Source organism: Protopterus annectens, chromosome 5.part0 (assembly GCF_019279795.1).
Source record: "Protopterus annectens isolate FY-2018-M chromosome 5.part0, PAN1.0, whole genome shotgun sequence".
NCBI classification, from domain to species: domain Eukaryota; kingdom Metazoa; phylum Chordata; order Ceratodontiformes; family Protopteridae; genus Protopterus; species Protopterus annectens.
The window spans coordinates 1,207,657,410-1,207,672,182 of NC_056735.1; positions in this window are offsets into that span (position 1 = coordinate 1,207,657,410).

Sequence of the window (14,773 nt, forward strand, 5' to 3'; positions counted from 1 at the left end):
ACTAAGTAGCTGTTTTTTATTCACTGTCTGCAAAAGAGATCTTTTCCAAATGATCCCAGCCAAGATCTCTTAAAACTCCAAAAAGAACAACAATTTAATTCAAAACAAAACACAATACAGGATTTGAGATAAAAAATGGAAACAAACCAACATTAAATTGTTAACCCCAATCCAAAATCAAATGCAGACAGAGATAAGTAATAGACAAATTCAGACAAAGATCAGCAATATTCAGCTAGAGAACAAAACGTCACACAGCACTACAACTAATAAAGATGCACTAAATACATGTAGTTAAATGGGGAGTGCTATTTCTCAGCTCCTGTCTATACAGCTGGATTTTATTGACTGTCTGCAAAATAATTATTTTCTAACATGCCGTTAAAAACTTGGAAAACGAACTAAAACAAAACAGAGTGCAATATCAGAATAAAGATAAAAATGGAAGTAACCAAACCTTAAAATAGTAACAATGCAAAATGAAATGCAGAGAGAGAGAGAGAGAGAGAGATCAGATCATCAATAGTCAAATGCAGACAGAGATTAGCAATGGCCAGGCAAGGAACAGCAAGTCACATATAACTACTGCTAAATAAAGAGGTCACTACATATTTGCTGCAAAGGAATGGCATTTCTCAACTCCTCACACTAGTTAGAATAATTTTATTCAGTGCCTGCAAAAGAATTATTTTCTAAATGACCATAACTAATATCTCTTAAAACTGCAAAAAAGAACAAAAACTAAAAAACGCAATATAAGTGTAAAGATAACATTGAAAATAAGCAAACTTGAAATAAATAACTCCAATCCAAAATTAAATGCAGACAGAGATCAGCAATAGTCAAAATTAAGAGTTTAGCAATACTCAGGGAGAGAACAGCAACTCACATAGGACTACAGCAAAATGAAAATGCTACTAAATACTTTTAATTCAATGATGAATGCTGTTTTTCAGCTCTTCCAAATAATTAGCTAGATTTTATTAACTATCTTCAAAAAACTTTTCTAACTGACCCTAGCCGAGACCTCTTAAAACTCCAAAAGAACAAAACAATAAAACAAAACAAAATGCAATATATGATTTAAGATAAAATGGAAGTAACCAAACCTTAAATGAATAACTCCAATGCAAAGTGAATACAGAAAAACATCAACAATAGTCAAGTTGAAACAACATGTCATACAGCACTACAGCTAAATAAAAATGCCACTAAATAGCTGTAGTTAAATGAGGAATGCTATTTTGAAGCTCCTTCCACTAATTAGCTAGATTTTATTCACAGTCAGCAAAACAAATCTTTTGTAACTGATCCTAGCCTAGAACTCTTAAAAATCCCAAAAGAACAAAGATTTAATTCATAACAAAATGCAATACAAGATTTCAGATAAAAAAATGGAAGTAAATCAATCTTAAATAAATAATTCCAATCCAAAATCAAATGCAGATACAGTTGAGCAACAGTCATATAGAGACAGAAATCAGCAATATTCAGGTATAGAACAATAAATCACATAGTGCTATACTTAAATAAAGAGGCCCTAAACACATGTAGTTGAATGGACAATGCCAATTCTCTGAGCCTGTCACTATATAGCTGGATTTTATTGACTGTGTGCAAAATAATTATTTTCTAACTGTAATCTTAAATTTAGAAAAAAAAAAACAATGAAAACAAAATAGAGTGCAATATCAGAATAACGATAAAAATGGAAGTAACCAAATCTTTAAAGTAGTACTTCCGATGCAAAATGAAATGCAGAGAGAGTCAAATGTAGACAGAGATCATCAATGATCAGGCAAGGAAAACAAGTCAGCACAACACTGCAGCTAAATAAAGAAGCCACTATATATTTATTGCAAAGGAATGGTATTTTTCAGCTCCTCTCACTTATTAGAATCACTTTATACAAAACCAGGAAACACACAAATGATACCAACTGAACAACCTAAGCAGGAGAAGGAAATGGCCAGGGCATAATAGAAATCTGTATGTATTGGAAAATAATAAAAAAACAGCACTGGATGAAAAGAAATGCATTGTATATACACATTAAATGCCATCTTACACATTTTTAAGTACACTGCCATTGACCATGTTGATTTGGGATCCAGGATTGGTCCGTTGGATAAATTTCTTGAATACAAAGAATTGAGGTGGCAGCTTAAGTGTAACACAACAGTGTTCCCTAGGCTGAATGATATGGTTATTATTAGCAGTGTGTTGAGACTTAAGGCAAAGGCAATGTTTGCCTTATAATAAGTTCATATATATTTTTTCTTGTTTGTTGTTGCCCTATGTATGTCTTTCTTTTTAACATGGTTTCATTATTTTATTTTATTTCATTGCGGGCATTTATGCTTGTAAAATGGTACTATGTTTTTAAATTTCAAATATTTAATTATTCTTTTTTCAAATAAATTGTCTTGGTCATGTGACTGCTTTTTGTAGCATAAATGTTGAATGTTTCTCACTATGTGTTATGCTGATGAAGTCCACAGTACTGGGATAAAATTGCTCAAATTTTCGTTAAAGAGAGGTATATCAGCTTCCTGTTCTCCTCCATTTTTTTTATTAGTTTTTGATGTGTTGCATGTGTTTACTGGTCTATGTGATGGAAGGAGTAGCGGGGAGTTGACAGTCTTCTTTCTGAGAGATACTCTGATTTGGCTGCCTCCAATGGCAATGTGACTGCCCTTATCCAGAGATTTACTCAGCAACTTACATTTACCAGCAGACATGTGATTGAGCCAAACATGTGGCAAGGAAGTCTGCCTGAAGACCTGTTCTCCACTCAGTGTACTGATAACTCTAGTATTATACCAGGACAGAGATGGATAATCGGCCAATCAAACAACAGCTTTCCAACTGCTACTGGCAATGGTACAAGGAGTTCAACCAATGGAATGAGCCTTAATGGTGAGGTGGATCTTTTTGCTTGCTTTTCACTTCATGACTGGTTACAATGGCAGAATGATTGGTGCTTTGGTGTGGAAGCTTGGGAAGTGCATTTTGGCTCCATAGACAAGCAACTAAATACATTACATGAACATGTTTTTAAATTTCAGAAGATTCAACTGGAAAATTGTTACCTCAGGGAGTGTTTAAGGAGTGAACAGGTCCCAAAAGGATAGCAAAGTTGGAAGTACCCCACAGGACATATCAAGGACTCAGACTTGCATTCTGAGTTGCTTAATCTTTTCAACAAGCATGGATGTGAATTACTTGAGGTTTTAATCAGACATAATGATAAAAAATGTCTATGTTCATAGGTTCATAGGTAGATACTAGGCTATCTGCCCTAGGGCATTTATAAGCCTAGCCAGAGTGTATTTGGCTTCTGCCTCCCTATTAGATTAGCCTACTGTGCCTCTGTAAAGTAGGTCACAGAAGGTACCCTTTTAAGATTAGTTTACTGTGCCTCTGTCTAGCAGGGACACAGGAGAGATCCCAGGGGTGAATTTGCGATTTCCCATCCACGCATCCAAATTTTGCTTGAAGAGGGTCAGCGAGGGGCTATGTCTAACATGAATTGGGATTCTATTCCAGAGTGAGGAGAGCCTCTGGGAAATTAATCTGTCCCTCCAGCGTGTCCTATTTATTTTTGTGCTGAGGTTTAGGTCCCTGGAGCGTGTAGCTCTAAGGGACTTGGATTTTTTGAGGTGGAGCATGTCCATTAATTCTGGGTTTGACATGGCTTTGTATGTCAGGCATAGATCACCTCTGAGTAGGCGGTAAGCAACTGAGTAGAGCTGGAGTTTCTTTAGTCGAGCTGCATAGGACATCTGTTTGTAGCCCATGATCCTCTTGGTGAGGTACTTTTGGGGTCTCTCCAGTTGCTGCAGGTGTCAGGTAAGGTACATCCCAAAAGGGGCATTGTATTCAATTATGGGCCTGATGAGTGACGAGTAGAGGGGCACAATGACCTCTCTTGATCTAGATGTGAACCCTTTCATGATAAGGTGGGCTATATAGAAGGTCTTTCTAACCACTTTGGCAACGTGATTATCAAAGGAGAGATTACTATCTATGTTGGTCCTCAAATCTCTAATTACTTCTTCCAGATTAATGGATTACCACCTATGTGGTAATTTGTGGGCACCTTGTTTTTCCCAAAGGGGATGACTATGCACTTTTTAGCATTTAGCTTGAGGCCGTGGTTCTGGCACCAAGCATCCGTCTCTTTGAGACCCTTTTGGATGATGCTTGTGTCAGCTGGAGATTCGATTATGGCCCCCAGTTTGCAGTCATCTGCGAACTTTGTCAGTCATAATCCCCCCGTGTTAGCCTGAATCTCAGAGAAGTATATACCGAACAAGAGAGGTCCCATAACTGAGCCCTATGGGACGCCACTTGTAACTGGTTTGGATTCGGACATGGCACCTGCGATTCTGACCATGTGGGTTCTATTTCTGAGCCAGTTTACAACCCATCTTGTGATATAGGCGTTGATATTTAAGCTGGTAAGCTTATTTATGATGCCCGAGTGGGGTATTATGTCGAAGGCTTTTGTGAAGTCCAGGTAGGCTGTGTGGACTACCTTGCCCTCATCTATAGCTTTGGTAACTGTTTCAAAGAAATCAACTAGGTTTAAGAGGCAAGATCTGCCCTTAACAAAGCCGAATTGGGTAGGGTCCAGTGTCTGGAGGCTCCCAATGTCTTTGTTTATGAGTTCCATGATAATACACTCCATAGCTTTACAGACCAGACTAGTCAGGCTTATGGGGCGATAGTTTCCGGGGTCCGTTGTGGCACCACCTTTGTGGAGTGGGACCACTGTAGCTGTACGCCATTCTTTGGGTACATATCCTGTAGTAAGGCTAAGTTTGAACAGTGACTTATTGTGAAGGTTCAGTTCTTCTTGGAGCTTGTGTAAGACACAGCCTGGGACACCATCCGGTCCCATAGATGCTGTGTTTTTTGCTTTGGAGAGGGCAGCTTTCACCTGTGCATCTGTGATGTCAGGGAGGTTACATTCAGTTGGGATAGGCGTTTGCTCCTTTGGGGGGGAAGGGGGAAAGAAGTTTGCACTGAATCTGCCTGCCAGGATGTTGGCTATGTCTGTAGGTTCAGTATATTTTCTACCGTTATGCAACAATTCAGAGCATATCTGGGAGTTTCCGCCCATGTTTCTGACATAACTAAAGAAGGCCTTGTGATTATCTTTAGTGTCTAGGGCAATTTTTCTTTCGAAACTGGCCTTTGATGATTTTATGAGGGATCAAAGTTTCTTGCTAATACTGATCAGAGATGCCTTCCCTTTTTGGGATTTTGCTCTGTCATGTAGTAGCTTCCACCTTCTGTTGTATAGCTTATTTATGGCCGGGGTCCACCAGACCGGTCTCCTGCTTTTGGAGGAGTGAGTCTTGGTTTTATTTGGGATAGCACGATCCATGCATTCCTGCAGGTGCTCATAGAATGCATTTGTAAAGGATTCTGCGGATGGGGCTGTATTATCCTCTGGCCCAGGGGCTTTGAAGGATTCCACCTCAGTCTTGAGAAGTGCAAAGTTGGCTTTGGAGAAATTCTTTACAGTGATTTCCTTGGCTGGGGGTGGGGATGGGATATGGATGTCCAGGGAAATTTGTTTATGGTCTGATCTTACCAATGAGGGGTTTACCTCTGGTGTGGAACATAGAGTCCCCATGTTGGTGATGACCAGGTTCAATATGTTGTTCCCTCTTGTGGGAGTGGTGACCAGTTGTTCCATTGCATTAGAGTTTATAAATTCAAGGAACCGTTGGGTGAGGGTGTTTGGGCTTGAGTAGTTTTCCCAGTCAATGTTTGGGTAGTTGAAGTCACCCAATAACATAGTGTTTGGAGAGACCTTCATATTCTCCAGTGTTCTCAGGAATGCCAAGTGGGGTTCCTGTAATAGGGAGGGTGTTCTGTAGCAGGCTACAAACTGAAAGGCAGTCTTGCCTGCTGTTAGTTGCACATGGATGGTTTCCGATGCTTTGTGCAGTGCCACTAACCTGGAGGTGTAGGTATCTTTGATGAATATAGATACTCCCCCTCCTTTTGTGCTTCAGTCCAAGTTTTGGGGCCGAAACGCATGGTATGAGTTATAACCTGGTAGTGCTGGGTTGCTCTCAGGAGCCTTGAACCAGGTTTCTGTTACTGCACAGACATCAATTTTCTCCATACTGAAGAGAGTCTCGAGTGCGTGCATCTTGAGATTTAGACTTCTGACATTGAGTAGCATTACCTTTAGTTTTTTTATCTTTGGGTTGTCTATGGAGGTGGGTTTGTCCTTTGAGCCTTGCCTAAAAAAGGCACTATGGGGGTGGCAAGAGCCTTGGCCAGTATACGAAAGCCTAAGGGTGACAGGTGCAAGCCGTCCATAGTGAAGCAACGTGGCTTGTCGAGCATGTCATGCCAGGCTGACAGACATTGGATCCCCTTTGAATGACACCAATACTTTAGCCAACTGTTGAAACTGATCATTTTGTCTTTATACTGTGGCATCATTCTTGGTGAGGGGAAGATGCTACTCAAGGTCAGGCCCTGTTTCAGTTCTAGATGCACATATTCAATCTGACCTATTATATGGGGTTAAAACTGATGAATACAGGAGTATTGTTTTCCAGAATTGACAACAGCATAGTAGAATTAAAAGCCAAGAAGGCTAAAAAATTGTTGAGGGATAAACAGGACTATGAGTCTGGGGTGGCTTTTCCAGCTCCCTATCAATAATGTGTATGTTAACAACACCAATCTTCACAATGAGGTAATTTATGATCACACAGCAACAAATAATGTTGACATGAATGAAGAGGGAGAATTGATTGCCCCTGCCCCTTTAGAGTTTCCACCTCTGAGGAGGTCATAATGACTGAGAAACCAGAGGGAAGGGAATCCAGGGACTGCAAGGGTGAGGAACAGTTTTGCTTAGGGATTTCATCAATGGAGGGGCAGAGGGACGGGGAGGGATGAGAGGCAATGCTTGTTGTAAATTCTATGGAGGTCTGTAACACTGTATTTAATAGTGTTGGTGATTATAAGATATACAATTACAGTGATCTTGATGTCTCTTGTGCTTGGGCTGATTTGTTTGAAAAAGGCTTTACCTATCTACTAGCCGGGGCTGTCAGCATTGATGATACTCTTATTAATTTGAAATTGTTTACCAGAAAGATCAATTTTAGTTTCTTTTTTCACCAGAACAACAATGCCTCTGTAAATGCACCCTTCACATATAAAAGACCAAGTGTTTTTAATCCATCTATACATCTAGTGGTTAATATTTTGAGAAAATGTGTGTATTTGACATTAGAAGGCTACTATCCCTCCCCTTGAATTTCTTTTCCAGTTTAAATTCCACTGCATGGAAGTTACTTAAAGACATTACTAGCAACAGACAGGTTAGAGTTATGAAGCCTGACAAGAGTAGGGGCCTGGTGATGATGAGCACTAATGATTATGTCAACAAAATGCTTGTGTTACTATAAACTGATACATATGAGGAGATCTCATTAAACAAAATGAATATAACATATTTGGGTATAGATTTGTTATTGGATGACCTTTTGCTCAACAGACAGATTAGTGAGGGTGAACACAGCTATCTGAAGGTACCGGATCCCCCCACTATTTTTCAGAACCCCAAAATCCCCCCACATCACATAGTTGATGCCAAAGCATCAAAAACCCTTACTTTAGCTAGATTTATTGATCACCATACCAATGGTGTTCTTGATCAACATACATATTTGTTCAAAGACTCATGAGGCTTTCTTTCAAAAGTAACTAATGACCTTTATTCTGATCAGCTGTTTTTTGCAACTATTGATATTAAAGATCTTTACTCAGTGATTCCACATGAAAAAGGCTTAGAATGGTTTTATGAATCTTTGCATAACCATTCCGGATTCAATCACACCAAAATTTTAACCTTCAGAACGCTCATGCAACTATATTTTATTTGAGAAACAACTGTTTAGACAAAAGATTGGAGTGGTGATGAGGGCAGCTTGTGCCCCCTTCTTTGCCAATATTGTTTTAGCTCATTGGGAGAATGCAGTAGTTTTTATGGCTAAGTTTTCTGGATGTTGGTCTCTATATGGTCATTATTTGGACAACATCATTATTTTTTGAATCACATCCAGGGATAGATTAGAGCAGCTCTTACAGTTTTTGAACTCCTCCACTAGTTTTCTACAGTTTACCATGGATATTCAACTTGAGCAGGTTAACTACCTGAATATTTCTATATCCAAAGATAGACTTTCAAAGAAATTTTAGTCCACCTTGTATAGGTGGCCAACATATTCAAACTTGTTGTTACATTTCAATAGTTGGCACCCCCTCCACCAAAGAAGTCACTGGTTAAGGGGCAATGTGCAAGGCTGGCCTGTATGGTTGGCAATGCTTTAGTTTTTCAGGTGGAGTGAGACAAACTATGAGGGTTGTTGGAATTAAGAGGCTATCCACAGTCATTTATTAACAACATTTTTTTGTGGTTAAGGCCAAGAGATGGTCAGGGGTGTTCTCTCCTTTGTTGGGGATGGCCAATAGGAGCCCACATACCGATAATTTGAATGGTACATTAGGTATGCATGGTCAGAGTGTTTTTCAAAAGGCATTGGTTTTACCTTACAATTTGCACTTTGACAACATATGTTGTCCAGGTCCCCTTCAAGAAACACATTACACCAAATGACATTTGACGACCTTTATTAATTTCCATAAACATAAATGTTAATCAATATTCATTCATTTCAACCAAACATGATACAGGTGAAATAACATCCATGTAAAATTATCTTAGGACAGGACTGCTTAAACCTGCTCTTCCTGATCAATAAGCAGCATCCATACCCTCACTCACTTACTTATGAAGCAGCGTACCCACTCACTTCCATTGCCATTTATTGGTACTTATCAAGCAGCATAACTGCTCACTTTCATTACCATTTATTGCATTATACCATCAATCCAATAAGCAGCTTCACCCGCTTGCTTATATACTTATCAAGCAGCGTAACCGCTCACTTCTATTACCATATATTGCATTATACCATCAACCAAATAAGCAGCTTCCTCTTCTTTCTTATGTACTCAAGCAGTGTAACCGCTCACTTGCCTTTTCAAACTTACTGAATTGACCATCCAGAACCAGAGGGGGAACAGAAGAGGGCAAGCCTGCCCCTCTTTTCCACCCTGTCCAAACTAAACATAACCATATCCCCACTAACAAAAGGAGGGAGGGCAGGTAGCAAGTTCACACCAAAATGTGACTCCTATTCCAGTTACACTTGCCTAACATCCTTTAAGCCCCTCCCTACCCCTACCTCACTTCCTCCCAAACCTCATCCATTCCTATTTAACCCTATCCTCCCCCTATCCTGCCAAATCCTACTACTCTAACTAACCCCCCCACCTTGAAGATGTCCCTGGACAAAATGGTCTGTTCCAAACCTCATTTCTATTATTTGCAAAAGCTGGAGTCTTTTTAAGACTGACCATGAGCTTCTCAGCAAAGTTAGCAAGAAACAATTATTGCTTACAAGAAGGACACATTTCAAGACCCTCCTTGAGTGACCCTTTAGAGTCAAACAGAAAGGGACAATGGTTAAGAGTGGCTGTTGCTTGCAATGTAAAGACATTTTGGAGGTTTCCTGCCTTTCGATGGTAGGATACAGAAGGGTTAAACTTAACTATAAATATTACTGTGACAGCAAAGGAGTTTTGTCTCTGTGGCCAAGTGTGAAATTTGCGAAGGTTTCTGTATAGATAAATCAAAGAGAGTTTTCAAAAATAGAACTTAACAACATCAATATATTAATAAGAAGGATGAAAAGAATACCTGGTATAAACACATTAACATGGGCATCTTTCTTGGCTAGGCTTGTAAGGGTCTCAGGGCCAATAGCCTAGTAACTTTCTATGATCCTATGATCCTATGAAATGCCATCCCACACATCGTATAAGTACACTGCCCTTGAACATATTGATTTAGGAGCCAGGGGTGATCAGTCAGATGAATTTCTTGAATACAAGGAATTGAGGTGGCAGCTTAAGTGTAATGCCATGGTTTTCTCTGGGCTGAATGACATGGTTAGTATTAGCAGTGTGTTGAGACTTAAGGTGATGTTTGCCTTACAATAAGTTCATAAACAGATTTTATTGTCTATTGCTACCCAAGTACATCTTTCTTTTTAACATGGTTTCATTATTTGATTTTATTTCACTGAGGGCACTTATGCTTGTAAAATGGTGCTATGTTTTAAATTTCAATTATTTAACAACCCTCTTGTTAAATAATTACTTGTCCTGGTCATGTGACTGCTTTTTGCAGTATAAATGTTGGATGTTGCTCACTGTGTGTTATTCTGATGAAGGACACAGTACCGGAATAATAGGACTCAAATGTTCATTAAAAAGAGGTATACCAGCTTCCCATTCTCCTCTATTTGTTTTATCAGTCTTGACATTAGGAAAAGAAATAGGAAGAATTCACTGTGCAAACATATCTTGATTCACCCTGACCATACTTTTGTTTTTTTGGGGATTGCTTCTGTTGTGCAAAATATTAGGGATAGGCCTGTCCTTGGTGTGATTTGCTTGAGTGTAGGTAAGTTATCTGGCAGGTTAAGCTTAATGCTACAATATTTCCCAGTCTGAATAAACACATTTATTTGGCAAGTGTATTAAGATTAAATTCTTATTTGGTTTAGAGAATTGTTTTGTAACTTTTTTTGTATGGGATCAAAGTGTATTTTATTTCTGGTTGTTTTCATTATAAGATTATTTCTAAGCAAGTTTTAATTGTGTATCCATTTAATTAGTAGGTTTGATCACATCACTTTAATGGTGGGGTATTTAGGTTTTGTAAGAGCATTCTGAAGAAGTCTATGCTATTGTCTGACAAAAGCACTAAATCTGGTGGTGTTTTTTATTATTTTCTAATAAATACACGTTTATATTATGCCTTGGCTATTTTCTTTTCCTGCTTATATTGTTCATTTGGTATCATTTGTGTGTGGTTCCTGGTTTTGTTTGGATTCATGCCTTCTCCTGAGTCAGTTGGAAGGAGCACATGGCATACAGCATGTAATACTGAAAATATTGCTACCAATGTTGGGTAGTTGACACAGTTGGTGCAGCAACTAGCCCAACAAATGGCTGGTTCCATGCCACAGCCACAACAAGATTTGGATTTTAATAATACACCTATGTAATTTTTACCTTTGGGGCAGCGAACTAATGATGATTAGTCATCTGTACCTATTGTTAATTGGATTTAGGTGATAAACATTTACCTCTGAATCACGGAGGAATGTACAGTTTGAAGACCTGGCTCGACAAACCTGTTGAATTTAATGGGTACTTATCTAATGATGTAGGTACCCTGCAGCAATCTAAGGACATATTAGAGAAGATGTTGCTTAAATGCTGCAAGTTTCAACTAGAAAACATTTACCTTCTTCAATGTATAAAGGTTAAGAGAGTCCCTAAAGGAATATGGAGTTGGAAGTTCCCCACTGGCTTAATCCCCAACTCACAATTACATCTTGAGTTGTTAGCACTTTTTGACCAACAAGGCTGTGAGTTGAGACTTTTAATAAAACACAATCAGAGAACCACTGACAGCCTTGTTAATGAAACTACCCATTTAGAGAAATTGATCATGAACGACTTGTTCGAACATAATTATTCACAATATAAGATTTTCATCAATAATGACAACACCTTTTTAGATATAAAAAAAGGACATAAAGAGAGGAAGATGGAAAGTGATAGGATGGAATATCAAGAGGGCTGGGCCTATCCCAAGACACCAAATTCAGGAAATGTTCTTCATAACCAAAGGGAAGATCTTGCTGGTGCACCTGCACCAATGGATTTCACAGACAAAGAATTTCCCCTTTAGAGGAAGTTCCTTTAAGGAGATCTGAAAGGTTGAGAAACCAGAAGAACCAGCAGCAGGACTCCAATCATCGCAGGCCAGAATCTAACCAATGGTGACTGAAGAACAGTTTGAGAACGAACCACAATAAGAGAAGAAACAAAACTGTCTTTCATGTTCTGATGGTATGAATTTTAATTCTGGTGATTCTTGTCCTTGTATTGTATTCAACACATAAGGTGACTTTAAAATATTTAATTTTACCACTAATTTGTACAATTTTGCTCACTGTGATTTACTGGGTCTATATTACATGATCAAAGTTTTACTACTGCGAATCAGTAAACATCAAGCTTTACTGATTGAAGTAGTAAAACATCTAATCAGTAATAAAACATTTTTTAAAACAAAAAAAATTACACAAAAGGGTGTAAGATGGGGGCAAGCCTCCCTGCACCCCCATGTGGTGGGCTGTGCCCCCACACTCCCCACTACTTAAATATACCAACTCCAAGATCACGCTACAGTGTAGGAAATGGAAAACTTCCGTTTCCGCACTGTATCGCACTGAAGTGTGATCTCGGAGTTGGTATATTTAAGTAGCGGGGGTAATATTAACACCATTGGATTAGAATAGTTCCATTACTTATTGGTGGATGACACCAAATTTAGTAATGATGAAATTAATATTCTTAATACCTGTATGGAGTTAGTATTAAACAATAATTTTCTCTATAAGTATGGACAATATTTTTAGCAGAAGAAGGGGGTAGCAATGGTGGCCTCATACACCCCCCCATTTGCTAATATTATTATGTTAGATGGAGAAGAAATATGTATTTGATGAGTTTAATTCCCCCCCCCCCTTGGATGCCATACATCTGATATGTGGGTGACAATTTTATTGAATGGGACAAATCTAAATCAGAAATCGATAATTTCCTGGCATATTTAAATAGTTCAACCTCTTTTTTTGAGATTCACCCACAATTTTAGTAATGACACTATTGATTATTTAGATGTGTCAGTTAGTAAGGACATGGATAATCACAGATTAGTCAGTAATATTTACAGGAAACCTACTTACTCTAACAGTTTGCTTCACTATGATAGTTGCCACCCTGAGCATCAAAAAATAGGAATTTTTAAGGACCAATATGTAAGACTTGCCTGAATGATCTCAGAAGTTGAGCATTTTTTTTGTGAGGGACAAATGCTAGAACAAATGTTTTATTCACTGGGCTATCCAGAAGCCCTGGTGACTAAATGACAAAATGAGGTTATTAGTAAAAGAGAAAATGGGTTTATACAACCTTTGCTTCGATTTCCTGAAGCATATTGATCAGTTCATAATCATATTAAGAAGGATGGTGAGTTTAGATGTTCTTTCATTACTACATACACTGTTGATCATGACTCAATTCTCAAAGTCCTATTTAGAAATTGGAGATTTTTTTCATGTTTGACAGTATGGAGGACATTATGGGCAGTAATCCCAGTGTAGTGTACAGAATGGAAAAATCTATCAAAAATTATCTAGAAATTGTTGAATGTCCCACAGTTCCTACAATGAATAAAAGGAATGTCACTTTCAAATGTGTTTTTTTTCTGCCTAGTGCAAGTTTGTTTTAGAAGGTGATGAGGTCAGAGTTAACAATGTGACAGTGCATTCAATGTTCCACTGCACCTGTAACTGAAAAGGAGTGATTTACCTTGCACTGTGCCAAAATTGTAACGGCTTTTATGTGGGGAAAACCCAACATAGGATTAAAGACAGGATTATTAGGAAGAGAAATATGAAGAATTCACTATACAGACATATCCTCATTAACTATGATCATACTTTTTTTTTTCTTGGGATTGATTCTGGTATGCAAAATATTAGGGGTGGGCCTTGGTGTGATTTGATTTAGCAGAGTGTTAGATCAGGGTTTTTCATTGCACAGTAGTTATAAGACATTAGACAGGCTAAAGAATAAAATATGCATAGAAATTGTGTTTCATTTATGCATACATTTTAGAAAAGCAGAAACAAATAATCTTTCACTGAATGTTGACCTTACTGGCTAGGAAATGGTGTTTCATTTATGCATACATTTTAGAAAAGCAGAAACAAAGAATCTTCCACTGAATGTTAACCTTGCTGAAATAACAGTTTCTCAAAGTAAGACTGCAGACAGTTCTTGTTATGTTCCTTTCTCAAGGGAAAGATAAAACCTTACAGAATGTTATTTGCACATACAAGTCAAAGCCTGAGACCAAGGTTAGAAAAAGTAAATAATTTACTGGACTGAAGCAATATAATATGTTGTGTTCAGGATAGCAGTTCAGTTAAAGTTAGTAAGTGCATTTGACCTGTTACTTTTGAGAAGATCTCAAACACTTGAGCCTGAGTACAGGAAATAGGTCATCTATTGACTACGTCAGTTTACATTGTTCAGGACAATCAGAATATGACGTGCAGCAACTTGAATTGTTTATCAGTACTGTTAATGAAGACAGTATTCAGATATTGTAAACATCTAATCAAACCTTATTAAATGAACTACAGTGTTTGGAGAATTCATTCTTAAATGTGCAGAAGACTTGGTCTATAAGGGAGATACCTATTCAGCATGAGCTTGGGTAATTAAGACTTTAATTTCTCAGTCTCATTGCATACAGTGTTTCCAGCTAACTATGGTACAGTTCAGTAGTGTCAATTCTTACAATGGCGCCCAACATGACCTGCTGTCTGGGGAGAGATATATACTTCTCATAACCTAACAAGCAGCTGTAACACTTTCACATCCAGTTTCCAGTACTGCATATTTTCTAAAGTTCACAGTAACTGTTTATACAGCAGAATAAAAGCATGCTGGAAAGCACACCACCCTTTCAGTGAAGGTATCGTTCATTTCCAGACTTGGTTACATTGTGTGT